The sequence below is a fragment of the Mobula birostris genome, chromosome 13 (genome assembly GCF_030028105.1).
Source record: "Mobula birostris isolate sMobBir1 chromosome 13, sMobBir1.hap1, whole genome shotgun sequence".
In the NCBI taxonomy this organism is placed as follows: Eukaryota; Metazoa; Chordata; class Chondrichthyes; order Myliobatiformes; family Myliobatidae; genus Mobula; species Mobula birostris.
This window is the reverse complement of record NC_092382.1, coordinates 86,051,811-86,071,965: the sequence shown is the minus strand read 5'-3', so window position 1 is coordinate 86,071,965 and position 20,155 is coordinate 86,051,811.

Sequence of the window (20,155 nt, the reverse complement as noted above, 5' to 3'; positions counted from 1 at the left end):
GTAGAGCCTTAACATTTAAGTTTTCCACTCAGCCTCCTTCTCTCCACTATAGGAAACATCCTCTGCACATCCACTCTATCGAGGCCTTTCAATATGCTATAGTTCAATGAGATTAGCTCCCTCATTCTTCTAAACTCCAGTGAGTCCAGGCCTCATGCCATCAAACACTATTCACATGTTAATCCTTTCATTCTGATGCTTTTTCTCATGAACCTCCTCTATATCCTCTCCCATGACAACACATTCCTTCTTAAAGATTCCAAATTGCACACAACACACACAAGTGCGGTCTGACCAATGACCTGCAGAGCCTCAGTATTGCAGGTTACCCCTCAGCCTTCCTCTCTCCAGGGAAAACCGTCCCAACCTGTCCAGTCTATCATTAAGTTCTCTCGTGCAGGTGAATCTTTTCTGTGGCCTTTTATAACTTTGTGTAACATGGATCAGACCTCAACTGGATTTGTGTGCAGCCTCGGTCGCCAGCTTGAAGGAAGGATGTTTTAACAGTGGAGAAAGGATTCGTTTGGATGTGATCCACGCAAGGGAGACGCCAGTAATGCAGAGTATAGTGAAGAGACATGGACCTTTCTCTCCAGAGTGAGGACATGTAGAAATGAGGGTGCATAGGATGCAGGTAGGGGATAGGGGGTGGAGGCGATCTGTGAGTGTTTGGGTCTCACTGTATTTGGGATGAGGGAGGCAGGGATACTCAGTACATGGAACAGCACTCGCATCGTTGTGGAAGGGGAGGTTACACATGAGAGCCTGTCGAAGATTTTTGAATTGTAAAGCAGAAAAGGGACGTGGTAGATTGAAAGAAAGGGAATAAAGCATGGCTGTGGGGGAGAGGAAAAGGTGGAAGGCAGGAGTTGGAGAGGGAGATGTGGAGAGTGAGAAATTATCATCTGGTCTGAAGGAGGGAAGATTTAGTATGCAAACTCAGAGACAACACTGGAGGTTGGGACTGAGCCGGCTCTTGAGAGAGGGGTAGAGTGAGAGAATGGGACTGAGATGCAGTGTGAGAGAGAAAATAGAATTAGAGGGAATAGCAGATAAAGAATGGGAGGGATGAAGAAAGAGAGAGATAAAATGAGATGGAGAGGGAGGGATAGAGTGAATGTGTGAGGAAAATGTGGGAAGGATAAAAAGAAAGAAAGTTGGAGGGAGAAAGGGGGAATGGGAGGGATGGAGGAAGGCAGACAGTGTGCAGTTATACTCTTCCCTAGAAATGGATAAAGAGGGAAATGGTTCCCCAGAGAAGAGCAAGAAACGGGCTTACGAGGGGGTAGAACAAAACAGGACTAGAGAGTGTAAGGGTCTAGTTCCCCTCTCCATCTCCTCATCCTTGCCAAATTCTCATCAGTCAGGATATATGGTGCAAACTCCCCTTTGTCCTTTAAGGGACTTGCACCTTCCATCCAACTGATCTGCACACACACACTCTTACCCTCACACTACCCATTGTTTCTGTCCAGCTCAAAGGCCACCAATGCTCAGCTCTCCACATTTAGCTCGAATTATAGATGAAATAAAATGAACAATTTCTCAAAACTTTGTGTTCAGTCTGTTGCATGTTTATTGAGCACGCACAAGCAATAGCAAATCAAATCATCAGCTTCACTAACAAATAATATTCTGCAATTTCAATGATCCCTTTGTTATTCAGTCCTTCAAACCAATGTAGATAGAGCTCCTGTCACCATCTGACACGTTATACCATCTCTGCACTCTGTTCTCCGAGGCCTTATCCCCCTCTCGCTGTCTCAGTTTGTGTGAATCTGTGATTAGAGATCCACTTTACATGCTCAGTGTGAGAGGGATGGAGACCAAGAATGTGTCAGAAGGACAGAAAGAGATGAAAGCATGTCAGAGGGAGAGATGGAGTACAAGAGTGCATCAGAGGGAAAAATGGAAAATGAGAGTGCATCAGAGTGACAGCTGGAGAATGAGAGTGCGTCAGAGTGAGAGCTGGAGAATGAACCTACATCAGAGAGATGGAGAATGAGAGCATGTCAGATGGAAATATGGAGAATGGGAATTTGTTAGTGAGAGAGCTGGAGAAAGAAATAATTAGAGGGGGAGATGGAGAATGAGAGTGTGTCAGAGTGAGAGCTGGAGAATGAGAGTGCATCAGACACAGATGTGTAAGGGTGGATGGGTGGATATGTACAGGGGTGTCGAGGTGATTGAGTGGATGTGTATAGGAGTGATCCGTGGTGTGTGAGTGTACATAGATGTCTGTGCAAGGGTGTACAGAATACTTTCCTTCGACATCCGGATATCCAGAGACATTCCTCACTATATCCACAGTCCATGACAACTTCAATTTTTGGCATTTTATCAAAAAAGCTATTCATTATTTCAAACATTATTTCAGTTCAGTCAAACAGTTAACAGCAAAATTGGTGATCAATTAAAGCAATAAAGCCCAATATCAGCTAATTTTCTAATTCTATTGTAGTCCCAGATGTGTGTCTCACATTGACCCAGTCGTGCAGTGAGGAGTGTCAGTGTTTACAGGGACCATACACTGTGGAAGGTGTGTGACATCTCACACTGACCCAGTCAGTTAGTGAGGGTTGGTGGTGTTTACAGGGTCCATACACCTGAAACGTGTGTGATGTCTCACACTGACTGAGTCCAGTAGTGAGAAGTGTTGGTGTGTATAGGGACCATACTCTGTGGAAGGTGTGTGATGTCTCACACTGACTGAGTCCAGTAGTGAGAGGTGTTGGTGTGTATAGGGACCATACTCTGTGGAAGGTGTGTGATGTCTCACACTGACTGAGTCCAGTAGTGAGAGGTGTTGGTGTGTATAGGGACCATACTCTGTGGAAGGTGTGTGATGTCTCACACTGACCCAGTCCTGTAGTGAGAGGTGTTGGTGTTTACAGGGAACTGGACACCGTGGAAGGTGTGTGATGGCTCACACTGACCCAATCCTGTAGGGAGGGGTGTCGGTGATTACAGGGATCATACCCAGGATGTCCTGTGATTAATATCATTTGGGTGATTTGCTCCTCCTGGAAGCGCCCGGGTCTCTGTGGTCATTCTCAGTTCTAGACTTCTGCTCTCACTACTCAATGGGATTGCAATTCACAATGTGATCATCTGAAAATTTGCAGGCTGCAGCACGCTGGGGAATCAGCAGAGTATAGCAACATCTTTGGGCTCAGCTGGGATTAACCCACTGTGAGCAGCACCTTTGGCTTAAGGCGGACTAGAGAAAGGAAGTGGGTGTAAAGCGTCAGGGAGCGGCAACAGCAGAGTGCTTCATTCATTGATGGTTCACTTCATTATCTGGAGGCTCTGACGTGACCTCCACAAGCACGATCTGAGGATCTGGATCCCCGAACATCTCCTGGAGCTGCAACCCAAAGAGTGGGAAAGGTGAATGATTGCTGAGCTAAGAGAGTCGGAAGAGGGGAGTTGTGAGGGGGCAAGGCGAGCAGGGTTATTAGTGGCAGAGATGGTAATTGGAAAGGAGGAGCAGTGGAAGAGAGAAAATTGGGAGAGAGAGAGAGAGAGAGAGAGAGAAATGAGAAACGGGGAGGAAATGGGATGAAGAGAGTGGTAGTTTGCAGGGGGAATAGAAGGAGAGGATGTTGGTTCCCATGTTCCTCCCTCCCTTCACCCCATCCCATTCAGTTCTCTCTCTCACCTTGCGTGTAATGGCTTCCCGCACTGCTTCTTCACTCATGTTTCCACTCGTTGTCACCAGCACGTCAATCCACTTGTCCACTTGCTCTGAACAATACAGCCCAGTGTCAAGATGGTATCACTGTAAGGATGTGTTCCCTCATCTCTGTACCTTCGATTGTGAAATCTCTTCTTCCCCCATCCCCACCCTTTAATAGCTTGATCAGCCACCACACCCCGCCTCATCTCATCGAATATGTAATATATATTGTTTTTCCTGAAGACAGGGGCAGGGGGAGTGTGAGATAAAGGCAGGCAGATGGGGAGGGTGGAGCGGTGGCCACGGAGTGGGAGAGCAAGGGAAAGAGCATGAACTGCTAGTGATGGGAAGCTGTGAATGAGGGAGCATCAGACTGAGTGGGGTGAAAGGTGGTAGTGAAAGAGTGTGAGTGAGAAAAGAGACTGAAATGTGAATAAAAGATAAATGAAAAATAATCTAACTGTTCTTGGGTTTCTAGCCAGGTACAGGTATCAATTATAACCATTGCTTCAATGATATACTCTGCCATCTTCATTTTAGACGATGCCTGGGCATGTCTAGTCTGGTGGTATTTATGCCCCATAGTGCATCCGTCCTGAATGATTTAACTCCATCTAATCAGGTTTCCACTGCCCCACATTGTTTAGTACCGAATTCCAGTTCCTACATTGAGCACGGCCTTCATCATGGTTAAAACTGTTTTCCTCTAGTTCTACTTCAATGGCTTCCTCCACCATGCAGTTGCAAAAGCCATTGGCGTGGCACTGTGGTTCTGCGCCGTCAAAGTCGATCCTACAGCCAATGAGAATGCAATGTTCACCTATGCCAATTTCTCTGGGTAACCCGGTAACACCTCCTGTGTTCCTTGATATGGGTTTCCAGCGTGCTGGCTGACATAAGGTGCTCGGTATTCACTGGGAATTGTGTAAACACCAGTCAACCTGAGTCCCAGCTCATCTTTGACCCGCATAAATTGTAACTTGAGCTTCCTTACAGGTTTGTAGATGGTATTAATCTGATACTTCTTCAGGATCCTGGCAATCCTTCCACAAACTGGAGAACTAGGGAAGACGTGCAGTAGTGACAGATTCCTCCTCACTGTTAGGATTCCTATTTTCTCTGTGAATCTTTTGAAGGGCCCGATTGATTTTCTTCATTTTGTAGACATCCTTGTAGGAATGTCATACATAATCTTCTTATTTCCTCGGGGAGACTCTCTAGTTTCAAAATAGCTTTTTGCACAGTTAATCAAAGTGGAATGAACTTGGGAGGTGTGATGGTGACTGTTATTGTGGAGATACTAGTCTATGTGAGTGGGTTTCTGATAGATGCCATGTCTGAGGCTACCGTCCAATTTATGCCATATTAGAATGCCCAGGAATAGGAGGCAACCATTCTTCTCCATCTCCATCATAAATTGTATGTTTGGATATTCCAATGGCCATGGAATAGCTGGAGTGCCTGCTATCCATGAGGCTACACTTTGAAGATGAATATCTCCAGAGTGGGAGCGGTAGAAGCTTGGAATGTGAGACCTCCCAATTACCTTGATTGCGCAAACATGAGGAAATCTGCAGATGGGGTACCAGGGGGAGGAGGGGCGTTAACGGAAGTTAGAGAAGTCAATAATCATGCAATCAGGTTGGAGGCTACCCAGATGGAATATAAGGTGTTGTTCCTCCAACCTGAGAGTGACTTCATCTTGACAGTAGAGGAGGCCATGAATAGACATATCAGAATGGGAATGGGACGTAGAATTACAATGTGTGGCCACTGGGAGATCCTGCTTTCTCTGGCGGATTGGATGGTTTTACAGACATGTGAAATTATGTCAGTAAGATTAGAGAGGTACACCATAATTACTGTAGTTTTAAGCTCTGTTATTGGGTGTAGTGTGTTAATGAGGAATGACGACTAATGATCACATGGAGAACACACCCATGGAGTAACACATCAAGGGAACAGGCCCTTTCACCCAACTGGTCCATGCTGACCAAGGTGCCATCTTGAACTAGCCTCATTTTCTTGTGTTTGGCCCACATCCCTCTAAATTTAACAATATACATATTCATACAAATATATTTTAAATGCTCTCATTGTGCCTGCCTGAACTACATTTACTGGCTACATGTCCAAGATACGCATCATTCTCTGTGTGAAGAACTTGTACCTCAAATCCCCTTTACACCTTTCCCTGGACAACTTACAACACTTAAAAGGCATTCGAACAGGACGATAAGAGAATGAGGCCATTTAGCCGATTGAGTGCACTTTACTATCTCCTCTTGGCTGATACAATTTCAGCTCCAATCTCCCACCTTCTCCCCATATCCCTTTCTGCTCTGACCAATCAATAAACAATCAACCTCTGCCTTAAATATATATAACGACTTGGCCTCCACAACTGCCTGTGGTGAAGAATTCCACAGATTCATCACTCTCTAGCTAAGGAAATTACTCCTCACATCCATTATAAAAGGAAGCCGCTCTATTCTGAGGCTGTGTCCCCTGATCTTCGACTCTCCCATAACAGGAAACATTCTCTCCACTCTATCAAGGACTTTCACCATTCAAAAGGTTTAAATGAGGTTACCCATCATTTTTTTGAATTCAAGTGAACAAGTCTCTGAACCAAATGCATTTGATATGACACGCCATTCAATCCTGGAATCATTTTTGTGCATCTCCTTTGAACCCTCTCCAATTTCAGCACATCCTTTCAAAGATAAGGGACTCAGGAGGTGCTCACAATACTACAAGGGAACCCTCAACAGTCCTTCATAAAGCCTCAACAGTACTTCCTGGCTTTAATATTCTTTAATATCCTTCCTTGTTTTAATAACCGATTCTCCATTGTCTATCCTGCTTGTTATTTCTTCAATAGATGCCAACAGATTTGGTAGGCAAGATTTTCCCTTGAGGAAACCATGCTGACTCTGGTTTATTTTATCAAGTGCCTCAAAATATCCTGAGACCTAATCCTTAATAATGGACCCCAGCTTCTTCTCAACCATTGAGGTCACACTAACTGGCCTATAGTTTCCTTTCTTCTGCCTCTCCCTTCTTGAATAGTGGAGTGACCTTGACTATGTTCCAGTCTTCCGGAGCCATTGCAAAATCGGGTGGTTCTTGAAAAATTACTGGATGCCTCCACGGTCTCTTCAGCCACCTCTTTCAGAATCCTGGTGTGTACACCATCTGTTCCAGGTGACCTATCTACCTTCAGACCTTGCAGTTTCCCAAGAACCTACAATTTAGTTACAGTAATTTCACCGCCTTCATGACCCCGACACATGGAACTTCCACCACACTGCCAGAGTCTTCCATAGTGGACTGAAGCAAAATACTTATTCAGTTTGTTCACCTTTCTGTTGCCCTCCATTACTACCCCTCCAGCATCGTGTCTGATACCCACGCCACTCTCAACTCCCTTTTACACACTATGTATCTGGAGAACTATCTGGTATCCTCTTTAATATTATTGGCTAGCTTACTTTTGTTTTCAATCTTTACATTCTTAATTTTCTTTTCTGTTGGTTTTTAAAACCTTCCCAATCCTCTAACTTCCCAATAATTTTACAATAATTCCAATAATACGCCCTCCCTTTGGCTTTTATGTTGGCTTTGTTTTCTCTTGTTAGCCACTGTTGTGGCATCTTCCTTTTAGAATATTTCTTCCTGTTTGGGATGATTATGTCCTGTTGCTTGTAAATTGCTTCCAGAAATCCCAGCCATTGCTGCTCTGCCATCACTCTTACCCCAGTGTGCTTTTCCAATCAGTTCTGGCAAACCCCTCTCAAATGCCTCTGTAACCCTCTTTACACCACAGTAATATTCATATATCTGACTTTAGCCTCTCTTCAGAATTTAAGGTGAATTCAATTACCATATGATAACTTTACCAGAAGTGTTCTTTTATGTTAAGGTCTCTAATCAATTCCAGTTCATTGCACAACACCTATCCAGAATAGCTGATACTCTAGTAGGCTCAAATATGAGCTGCTCTAAAAAGCCATCTTGTAGGCACTCTAGAAATTCCTCCTCCTGGGATACAGCATGGCTACTGTAACATTGCACTTTTGCCATGCATTTTTTAAATCCTGTTGCAATTTATTGTTTTTTTTGGGGGGAGGGAGTCTGTAGACAATTTCCATGAAGGACTTTTTACCCTTGCAGTTCCACAATGATTCAACACCTTCCAATCCTTTTTCACCTCTTTCTAATATAACCATATAACCACATAACAATTACAGCACGGAAACAGGCCATCACGGCCCTTCTAGTCCGTGCGGAACTCTTACTCTCACCTAGTCCCACTGACCTGCACTCAGCCCATAACCCTCCATTCCTTTCCTGTCCATATAGCTGTCCAATTTAACTTTAAACGACAACATCGAACCTGCCTCAACCACTTCTGCTGGAAGCTCATTCCACACAGCTACCGCTCTCTGAGTAAAGAAGTTCCCCCTCGTGTTACCCCTAAACTTTTGTCCTCTAACTCTGAACCCATGTCCTTTTGTTTCAATCTTCCCCACTCTCAATGGAAAAAGTCTAACCACGTCAACTCTATCAATCCCCCTCATTATCTTAAATACCTCTATCAAGTCCCCCCTCAATGTTCTACGCTCCAAAGAATAAAGACCTAACTTGTTCAACCTTTCTCTGTAACTTAGGAGATGAAACCCAGGCAACATTTTAGTAAACCTCTTCTGTACTCTCTCAATTTTGTTGACATCTTTCCTATAATTCGGTGACCAGAACTGTACACAATACTCCAGATTTGGCCTTACCAATGCCTTATACAAATTCAACATTACATCCCAACTCCTAAACTCAATGCTCTGATTAATAAAGACCAGCAAACCAAAAGCTTTCTTCACCACCCTATTCACATGAGATTCCATCTTCAGGGAACTATGCACCATTATTCCTAGATCCCTCTGTTCTACAGCATTCTTCAATGCCCTAACATTTACCATGCATGTCCTATTTTGATTAGTTCTACCAAAATGTAGCACCTCATATTTTTCAGCATTAAACTCCATCTGCCATCTTTCAGCCCACTCTTCTAACTGTCCCTAATCTCTCTGCAAGTTTTGAAAACCTACCTCACCATCCACAACTCCACCTATCCTCGTATCATCTGCATACTTACTCATCCAATTTACCACCCCATCATCCAGATCATTAATATATATTTCAAACAACATTGGACCCAGTACAGATCCCTGAGGCACACCGCTACACACCGTCCTCCAATCTGACAAACAGTTATCCACCACTACTCTCTGGCGTCTCTCATCTAGCCACTGCTGAATCCATTTTACTACTTCCATTTTAATGTCTAACAATTGAACCTTCCTAACTAACCTTCCATGTGGTACCTTGCCAAAGGCCTTACTGAAGTCCATAGAGACAACATCCACCGTTTTACCCTCATCAACTTTCTTAGTAACCTCATCAAAAAATTTCAATAAGATTTGTCAAACAGGACCTTCCACGCACAAATCCATGTTGACTGTTCCTAAATCAGACCCTGTCTATCCAGATAATTATATATACCATCTCTAAGAATACTTTCCATCATTTACCCACCACTGACGTCGAACTCACAGGCCGATAATTGCCAGGTTTACTTTTAGAACCCTTTTTAAACAATGGAACCACATGAGCAATACGCCAATCCTCCAATCCTCCAGCACCATCCTAATGATTTGATTACCATTCCTTCCTGTTCTTTCAATGCAAAGTGTATCATTGGACATTAAGCTCCTTGTTAAAATCTTCTTTCAGACAGCATTCAGAGATGCCTAGAACTGCAACTGTGCTACAAGTTCATCTATCTTATTCCATATACTGTGAACATTCAAATATAACATCTTCAGTCCTGTATTCACCCTTTTCAATTTTGTCCACCTTTTATGTTGCAACTCATCCCGTTGATTGTAATTTTGCCTTATCAACAGTCTCTCCTCACCATATATTGCCTCTGTTTGTAAACTAGCTGACTCATTTTCAGAATTATTAACTGCCTTTCCTACAATAACTCTTGCATTGAAATGTATACAAATCAGGACACTAGTCGTATCATGCTCAACCTTTTGATTCCTAATTTTGTTTGAGGGCTTACCAACATCTGACTCCATAACCTCTCCATCCGTAACTGTTCTAGCACTTTGGTTCCCAACCCCATCAGCTCTAGTTTAAACCCCACATGCAGTAATAATAAACCTTTCCTCTAGGATGTTAGTCCTCCTCCAGTTCAGGTGAAAGCCGTCCCCTTCTGTACACATCCCACCTTCCCTGGAAGAGAGCCCAATGATCCAAAAATCTTATGATCTCCCTTCTACACCAACTCCTTAGTCACCTATTAAACTGTGTAATCATCTTAGTTCTGAACTCTTTAGTACATGGCATGGGGAGAGCCCTGTGATCACAACCCTGGAGGTCCTGCCTTTTAATTTAGCACATAATTCCCTGAAATTCCGATGCAGAACCTCATTGTGGACCACAATTTCTGGCTGTTAACCCTTCCACTTTAGAATGATGACGACTCAATCCAAGATATTGAGTCTGGTACCAAGGAGGCCACACACCATCTGGGGATCTCATTCTCACCCACAGAAGCTCCTGTCCATTCCCTTATTACCACAGCATGCCTCTTCTCCTCCCTTCCCTTCTGAGTCACAGAGGCAGACTCAGGGGCAGAGACTTGAATGCCAGACTCATTGTGACTATCTCCAGCATCTGTACATTCATTTCACTTCATGTTTACCACAATGCATGACCTTCTGTTCATCCTGCATTTCCTCGTACCAGTCCCAGTGGCCTCCCCAACACCAACTGCTCGGATTACCGGGATATTTGTGCCCATTCCAATTGGTCAGACAAGTCATGCAACACGTTTTTACTTTCTTCCACACAACTCTCCTCTCGGTAACTCCCATATGATCTCGGCCTTCCCACCCCCCTCTGCCCTCAGCACCCCTGTCACCTATCTGCCTCAGCCAGTCATTCACCCACCTGCTTCGGTAACCCGTACACTCATCTCTGTCTCTGCCACTCTGTCACCATTCTCCCACCTGTCAGTCTCTTGTTTCTAGTTCAATCCCTTGAATGATGAACTCAGAGAGTCTCTGTTTAAAACACATCCCCACAACTGACACCTGGACTTGCATGTGGTGTCGTGCATTGAAATGTGGCTTCTCAACCACTGATGGCAGAAAAACTGGCCTGTAGGTTCCTTCCTTCTGCCTCTCGACATTGAAGAGTGGACTGACATCTCTTATATTCCAGTCTTCCAGAACCATTTCAGAATCCAGTGATTCTGGAAAGATCATTACAAAGGTTCTGGTGCAGATGATAATTGCAGGGAGGAGTCTCTGTAAAACATATCCCCACAACTGATAACTGAGCTTGTAACTGGGTCCACTATCATGGACAAATCATTACTTGTCTCAGAAGATGTCTCCTCTGTTTGTAGAGTTGGTACAGTAATAAACAGGAGTACTTCGTGGGAAAAGAGGAACAGAAAATTGACCACTCTGTTTGGACTCCAACATGCTCCCAACCACTGAGTTCAGAATAACTGGCTTGTAGTTTCCTTCCTTCTGACTCTCCAACTTCTTCAAGAGGGGAGTGACATCTGTAATTTTCATGTGTTCTGGAAATATTTAGAATCTAGTGATTCTTGAAAGATCATTACTAATACCCCCACAATCTCTTCAGCCATCTCTTCCAGAACTCTGGGGTGTACACTATCTGGTCCAGGTGACTTGTCTACATTCAGACATTCTGTTCCCCAAGAACCTCCTCTCTTGTTATGGAAACACAGACATTCAAAGATCCACCACAGAGGCTTGGGAGAGTCTAACACTGACAATGTGCTTGTAGATGGTTATGGGATTGTGGAAAAAGCCAATTATCCCCAGCATCTGTACATTCACTTCACTTCATTTTTACCACAATGCATGACCTTCTATTCTTCCTGCTCACCCATGTGCCATGCACAGTGGACAATCCCATCCTCAATGTTCTGATTACCAAGAAATTTGTGCTTGTTCTAATAGGTCAGACATATCATGCAACACCATTTCTTGCTTCTTGACCCCTCTTCCTGCACCGTTTTGGCCGATCAACACCCCTCTGTCCTTAGTACCTCCATTACCCATTTCCCTCAGACACTCTATCACCCAACCGCCTCGGTGACTCTATCACCAATGTTCCTTGATCCCTCTATCACCCATCTCCCCTCAGTCAGTCCCTTGACTCTGGTTGAACCCTTTGGATAATACTTGCAGTCAGGAGTCTCTGTACAACATGTCCCCAAATCTGATACCTGAGCTTTTATCTGTGTACAAATCATCGATTGGCTCAGGAGTGAGTGGGCCAGTGAAGGAGTGGAGCTTTGAGGCTTTGACTTGAGAGGCTTCGACTAGAAGAGGCAGAGGACAAACTAGCTCGCAGTTAGTCTTTACAATGCCTTCTGAGACAGTGATGTGCCTCTCATGTGAGATGTGGCAGTCTTGGGGGAACTCCCCTCTCCCGCAGAGTCACACCTGCCAGAAGCGCATGCGGCTGGGCGATCTGGAAGACTGTGTAAGGAATCTGGAGCAGCAGCTGGATGACCTTCGACTCATAAGGGAGAATGAGGCAGTCATAGATGAGAGCTACACGGAGGCAGTCACAACTAGCCTGTCGGAAGCAGGTCGTTGGGTGACAGTCAGAGGGGGGAAAGCAAAGGTGAGCAGACAGGTAGTGCAGAGCACCCCTGTAGCCATTGCCCTGAATAATAAGTTTACCGTCTTGAATCCCGCTGCGCGGAATACTGAGATATTTCTGTCCTTTCCAATTGGTCAGAACTGTCACGTAATTCGCTTTTACTTGCTTCCTCACTACTCTCCCCTCAGTCTCTCCTGCACCCCTCTGTACTTTGTACCTTCATCACCCAGCTCCCTCCGCCGCTGCGTCACCCCGTTCCCTTGGTCCCTCGGTCACCCATGATCTGTACGTCACCCATCTCCCACGGTGACTACCATCAATCTCCCTCTATCCACCATCACCCATCTCCCCTCAGTCAGTCGCTTGATTCCAGTTGAATCCATTGGATGATACATTTGCGGAGAAATCTGTGTAAAACATGTCCCCACAACTGATACCTGAGCTTGTGTCTTGGTCCGTGATTGTGGACAGATCTTCACTTGGTTCAGAAGTTGTCCCCTCGGTTTGTGGAGTTGGTAGAGATGTTGGATCTATAATAAACAGGGGTACATGGTGGGAACTGAGGAACAGACAATAGACCACTGGGTTGGGACTCCAACATCTTCCCAACCACTGAGATTAGAATAACAGGCCGATAGTTTCCTTCTTTCTAACTCGCTACCTTCTTCAACAGTGGAGCAATATCTGTAATTTTTTTCTCTTCCGGAAACATATAGAATCTAGTGATTCTTGAAAGATCATTACTAATGACTCTACAATCTCTTCAGCCATCTCTTCCAGAACTCTGGGGTGCACACTGTCTGGTCCAGGTGACTTGTCAATATTCAGAACTTTCTGTTTCCCAAGAACATCCCCTCTTGTTATAGAAACACAGACATTCAAATTTCCACAAGAGAGACGCAGGAAGCCTCATTTCTACCACCCCTACCACTGATAATGCGCTTGTGGATGGTCATGGGATAACAGACAAAATTGTACTCTGTACCCTACTGTTCCCAAGAGACTCTAAATGTGTTTTAAATCAGGGACACATGGTGAGTGTTGGAAAGGAAGTATTGTGCAAGTTTGCGATGGGACGAGACTACTGGAATCACCAATATCTGTCATGGTCCGGATCGGGGTCCCTTTAAATTTACTTTTTTATGCTACGATCCGGACCATTGACTCCCTGTTTCCCTTTGGTTCCCTGTTTTCCCATGTCCCTCGGCTTTGGTGATTGGAGGCAATTTACTCTCAGCTAAACCGGTAGTTTATAGTCTCCAGCTTTCAGCTGTTCGGCGCGGGGTCATCTGAAAAGTCACCAAGGTACGACGTGCCAATGTCATCTGGCCGGAGCATGCCTAGTCTCTGCCTGAAGCGAGTGCCCGTAATTCGCTTTTCCTCACAGGAGCAACCCTGTCAAGTTACCTCACCAAAGCGAGCCTGCAAAGTTTCCTCACCGAGGTGGGTCCGTCAGTTAACCTGCCGGAGGGAATCAAGAACTGCTGTCTACTGTTCCCGAGCCGAGTCGAGAGCTCGCCACTACTCGGAGGCGCCAAGTCAAGTCCTGGCTCCGGCGGCATTCAAGTACCAAGTCGAGTCCTGGCCCTGGCGGCCTCCAAGTTCCGAGTCGAGTCCTGGCCCTGGCGGCCTCCAAGTTCAGAGTCGAGTCCTGGCCTTGGTGGTCTGTGATTCCTGTCCTACCCCCCCGTCTGTATCCTTTCTCTGCCCCTCTCGCCTCTAGCCCTCATCTGCAGCCCTCGCCTGCACTTCAGTCTAGTTCTATCGCCGGAGCTAGATAGGTACTGTCTGGTGTGCTTTCGTGTTGGTCTTGTCTTGTCCTCACCTCTGTGGGGTAAGTCAGGCCATCTTGCCGTTGCCCCACGGGGGGTCATGTCTTGCCTTGTCATATCCTTGCCTCCGTGGGGGTAAGTCAGGCTGTCTTGCCGTTGCCCCGCCGAGGGTCATGAGTCCCGGCCCTATGTCCTGTACCCAAGGAGGGGTCCCGGCTCTCTGTTCTGTGTGTGAGTCCCAGCCCTATGTCCTGTACCCAAGGAGGGGTCCCGAATCTGTGTTCTGTGTATGTGCCCATGGTTCCATGTACCTGCTGACCCGAGACAGAGGGCTCTGTTTTCCATGTTCCTCCTCTCCCTAGCCCATGTCATGTCCATGCCTGGTTCTGGAGTCTGAGCCCGAGGCAAGACCCAGGTACTGGGTCCTTGCCCAGTCTCGGGCTCGGAGTCCATACCCTAGCCTCTTCATGTCTCCTCCAGTTCTGGGAGCCGATTCCGAGTCCTAGCCCAGACCCTTGGTCCCAGCCTAGTCGTAGTCCTCAGTCCTTGTCCAGTTCGCTATTCCTACTCCTGCCTTGCTCTCCTGGTTTCGAAGAATAAACTAAATTTAAATAACCTCACAAGATGTGTCTTACATTTGGGTCCATCCTTGCTCCCAATGCCCCCACCATTGTGACAATATCAGCATTCCATCATGCCATCACAGGCCCAAAGTGCTCCACCATGTAAGGTTATACAGCGCTCACCCACCCACAAGTCACTGCAATCCACATCCAACTCGAATGAGAGGACCGCTCAGCGGAACTAAATTGTCCATAACAAATCACCTCCATCTTTCTATTCGATGGCTCTTTGACAAAATGCTCCATTCCCACTCTGAGACAATCCTTGCCTGTATATCAGACACTCCAAATGATTCTCTAGGGTGTAACGTTCAAGGATTCTTGGATCTGTCACTGTATGCAATGGTCACTCAACTATCTCCAGCATTCGGACATTCATTTCACTTCATGTTTACCACAATGCATGACCTTCTGTTCATCCTGCGTTTCCACATACCAGTCCCAGTCGCCTCCCCAGCATCAACCGCTCGGATTACCAGGATATTTGTGTCCATTCCAATTGGTCAGACGAGTCATGCAACACGTTTTCCTTGCTTCCACACAACTCTCCCCTTGGCAACTCCCACATGTTCTCGGCTTTCCCACCCCGCTCTGCCCTCAGCACCCGCCACCTATCTGCCTCAGCCAGTCGTTCACCCACCTGCTTCGGTAACCCGTACACTCATCTCCCTCGGCCACTCTGTCACCATTCTCCCATCTGTCAGTCTCTTGTTTCTGGTTCAATACCATGAATCTATTGATTCTTGAAAGATCATTACTAATGCCTCCACAACCTCGTCAGCTATCTCTTCCAGAACACTGGGGTGTACACTGTCTGGTCCTGGTGACTTGTCTGCATTCAGACCTTTTGTTTCCCAAGAACCTCCTCTCTTGTTATGGAAACACAGACACTCAAAGATCCACCACAGAGGCTTGGGAGAGTCTCCATTTCTCAACCCCTAACACTGACAGTGCTCTTGTCGATGGTTATGGGATTGTGGATAAAGTCATACTCTGTACCCTGTAGTTCCCAAGAGACACTGAATGTATTTTAAATCAGGGACACATGGAAAGTGTTGAAGAGGAAGTACTGAGTAAGTTTGTGATGGGACGAGACCACAGGAATCACCAATATCAGCATTCCATCATGCTATCACAGGCCCATCGTGCTGTACCATTTTAGGTTATACAACACTCACCGAACCATCAGCAGCATAATCCACATCCTGCTCGCATGAGAGGGTTGCTCAACTGAACTAAGTTATCCATAACAAATCACCTCCATTTTTCTACTAGATGGCTCTTTGACAATTCCCACCATTCCCAATCTAAGTCAACCCTTCCCTGCACATCAGACACTCCAGAACAATTCTCTAGGATGTAACATCCAGGCATACACGGATCTGACTGTGTATTCTAAGTCACTCATAATCAGTGTAAAAGACAGGCAACAATTTTACTTGCTCGCTCAACACTTTCCCCTCAGTTTCTCCGACACCGTTTGAGCCATCCCACACCCCTCTGTCCTTGGTCCGTCTGTCACTCGTATCCCTCAGCCGATCTGTAACTACCTCCTTCAGCCACACCAACATCCCAGTCAGTCACTTGACTCTTCTTGAATCCCACTGCACGGAATACTGAGATATTTCTGTCCACTCCAATTGGTCAGACCGGTCACGTAACACGCTTTTACTTGCTTCCTCACCACTCTCCCTTCAGTCTCTCCTGCACCCCTCTGTACTTGCGACCTTCGTCACCCAGCTCCCTCGGCCGCTCTGTCACCCCGTTCCCTTGGTCCCTAATCTCCCTTGATCTGTCCGTCACTCATCTCCGTTGATCTCCCATGGTGACTACCATCAATCGCCCTCTATCCACCATCACCCATCTCCCCTCAGTATATCCCTTGATTCTGGTTGAATCCGTTGGATGATAATTTCGGAGGCAAGCCTGTGTAAAACATCTCCCCACAACTGATACCTGAGCTTGTATCCAGGTCCGTGATTGTGGACAGATCTTCACTTGGTTCAGGAGTTGTCCCCTCGGTTTGTGGAGTTGGTACAGATGTTGGATCTATAATAAACAGGGGTACATGGTGGGAACTGAAGAACAGACAATAGACCACTGGGTTGGGACTCCAACATCTTCCCAACCACTGAGATTAGAATAACAGGCCGATAGTTTCCTTCTTTCTAACTCGCTACCTTCTTCAAGAGTGGAGAAATATCTGTAATTTTCTTCTCTTCCAGAAACATATAGAATCTAGTGATTCTTGAAAGATCATTACTAATGACTCCACAATCTCTTCAGCCATCTCTTCCAGAACTCTGGGGTGCACACTGTCTGGTCCAGGTGACATGTCATCATTCAGAACTTGCTGTTTCCCAAGAACATCCCCTCTTGTTATAGAAACACAGACATTCAAATTTCCACAAGAGAGACGCAGGAAGCCTCATTTCTACCACCCCTACCACTGATTATGCGCTTGTGGATGGTCATGGGATTGTGGACAAAGCTGTATTCTGTACCCTACTGTTCCCAAGAGACACTCAATGTGTTTCAAAATCAGGGACCCGTGGTGAGTGTTGGAGAGGAAGTATTGAGCAAGTTTGTGATGGGACAAGGCTACTGGAATCACCAAAATCAGTATTTCATCATGCCAATATTGGCCCAACGTGCTCCACCATGTAAGTTTTTCAGCACTCACCCATCCACAAGTCACTGCAATTCACATCCAACTCCAATGAGAGGTCAGCTTAGTTGAACTAAGTTGTCCATAACAAATCACCTCCATCTTTCTACTCGACGGCTCTTTGACAAAATACTCCATTCCCATTCTGAGTCAATCTTTGCCTGTACATCAGGCACTCCAAATGATTCTCTAGGATGCCAAGCATTCCACTGCCACAGGCCTGAATGACTTACATCCAGTTGCACTCACACCCACCATTGCAAAGTGCTTTGTGAGACTGGTTCTGCCACATCTGAAATCCTGTCTGCCCACTACCCTGGACCCCCATCAATTTGCCTATCGCACCAACAGGTCAACAGAGGATTCCATCTCCATGGCTGTTCACTCTGCCCTGACCCCAACTCTTATGTTAGAATGCTGTTCATTGACTTTAGTTCGGCATTCAATACCGTGCTCCCCTCCAAGCTGATCACCAAACTTCGCCAGCTTGGTATCAGCTCATCCCTCTGCAATTGGACCTTGGACTTTCTAACAGACCCTATTCAGTTAAGTTAGACAACCTCTCCTCCTCCACTCTCACCCTGAACACTGGCATACCTCAAGGCTGTGTACTGAACCCTGAACCCTGTTCTGTACTCCCTTTTCACCTATGACTGCGCTCCTGTACAGGGTTCTAGCTCCATAATCACGTTCTCAGACAACACCGCGGTGGTTGGCCTGATCAGAGGGGATGACAAGTCGGCCTACAGGGACGAGGTCCAGCACCTGGCCGTGTGGCGTGCTAACAAAAATCTGGCCCATAACACCCAGAAGACCAAGGAGATTATTGTGGACTTCAGGCATACCAGGAGTCACATTCACATCCCCATTTATATTAACGGAGCTGTAGTGGAGCATGTATCAAGCTTCAAGTTCCTTGGTGTCCACATTTCCGAGGATCTCACCTGCTCCCTGAACTCCTCCATCCTGATCAAAAAGGCATAACAGCGCCTTTATTTCCTGCACAGCATGAAAAAAATTCACTTTTGTCCCAGGATACTGACGGACTTTTACCGCTGTAGAATTGAGAGCATACTCATGAACTGCATGTCAGTGTGGTGTGGCAATTGTCCCGTATTGGACCACAAAGCATTCCAATGTGTGGTGAAAACTACCCAGCGGATTATCGGCACCCAATTGCCCACCATTGAGAACATCTACCATAAATGCTGCCTGGGCAGGGCGAAAAGCATTATCAAGGACTCATCTCACTCTAATCATGGATTTTTTACTCACCTCCCATCCAGTAGGCGCTACAGGAGCCTCCGGTCCCGCACCAGCAGGCACAGGAAGAGCTTCTTCCCTGAGGCTGTGACACTGCTGAACCTCACATCACAGCGCTGAGCAGTATTGCCCCCATATTGTACAGTCTCAGTACTTTTATATTTGTGTGCTGTAGCACTTTTTTATTCCCAGTTATTTTATAAATAACACTATTCTTTGCATTTCTGGACTGATGCTAATTGCATTTCATTGCTTGTATCTGTACTCGGCACAATGACAATAAAGTTCATTCTAGCCTCACCTAAAATCTAAAAACATCCAAGGGTACTCGGATCTGACACTATGCTACGGTCACTCAATTATTTCCAGCATCTGAACATTCATTTCACTTCATCTTTACCACAATGCCTGACCTTCTGCTTTTCCTGCATTTCCATGTACCAGTCCCAGTCGTCTCCCCAGCATCAACCGCTCGGAATACCGAGATATTTGTGTCCATTCCAATTGGTCAGACGAGTCATGCAACACGTTTTACTTGCTTCCGCACAACTCTCCCCTCGGTAACTCCCACATGATCTCAGCCTTACCAACCCCCTCTGCCCTCAGCACCCATCACCTATCTGCCTCAGCCAGTCGTTCACCCACATGCTTCGGTAAGCCGTACACTCATCTCCCTCGGCCAGACTGTCACAATTCTCTCTCCGCCACTCTGTCACCATTCTCCCATCTGTCAGTCTCTTGTTTCTAGTTCGATCCCTTGAATCTAGTGATTTTTGAAAGATCATTACTAATGCCTCCACAACCTCGTCAGCCATCTCTTCCAGAACTCTGGGGTGTACAGTATATGGTCCAGGTGACTTGTCTACATTCAGACCTTTTGTTTCCCAAGAACCTCCTCTCTTGTTATGGAAACACAGACATTCAGAGATCCATCATAGAGGCTTGGGAGAGTCTCCATTTCTCAACCCCTACCACTGAAAATGCACTTGTTATGGGATTGTGAATAAAGTACCCTGTAGTTCCCAAGAGACTCTGAATGTATTTTAAATCAGGGACACACGGTGAGTGTTGGAGAGGAAGTATTGAGATAGTTTTTGATGGGATGAGACTACAGGAATCACCAATATCAGCATCTCATCATGCCATCACAGGCCAATCATGCTCCACCACTTAAGGTTATATGGCACACACCCATCCAACAGTCTCTGAATTCCACATCCTCCTCGCTTGAGAGGTCCAGTCAGCTGAACTAAGCTGTCCATAACAACTCACCTCAATCTATCTACTAGATGGCTCTTTGACAATTCCCTCCATTCCCAATCTGAGTTAATCCTTGCCTGGATGTCAGAGACGCTGGAACAATTCTCTAGGATGTAAGATCCAGGGTACTGGAATTTGACTCCGTATGTTAGTGTCACTCAAGTGTCTC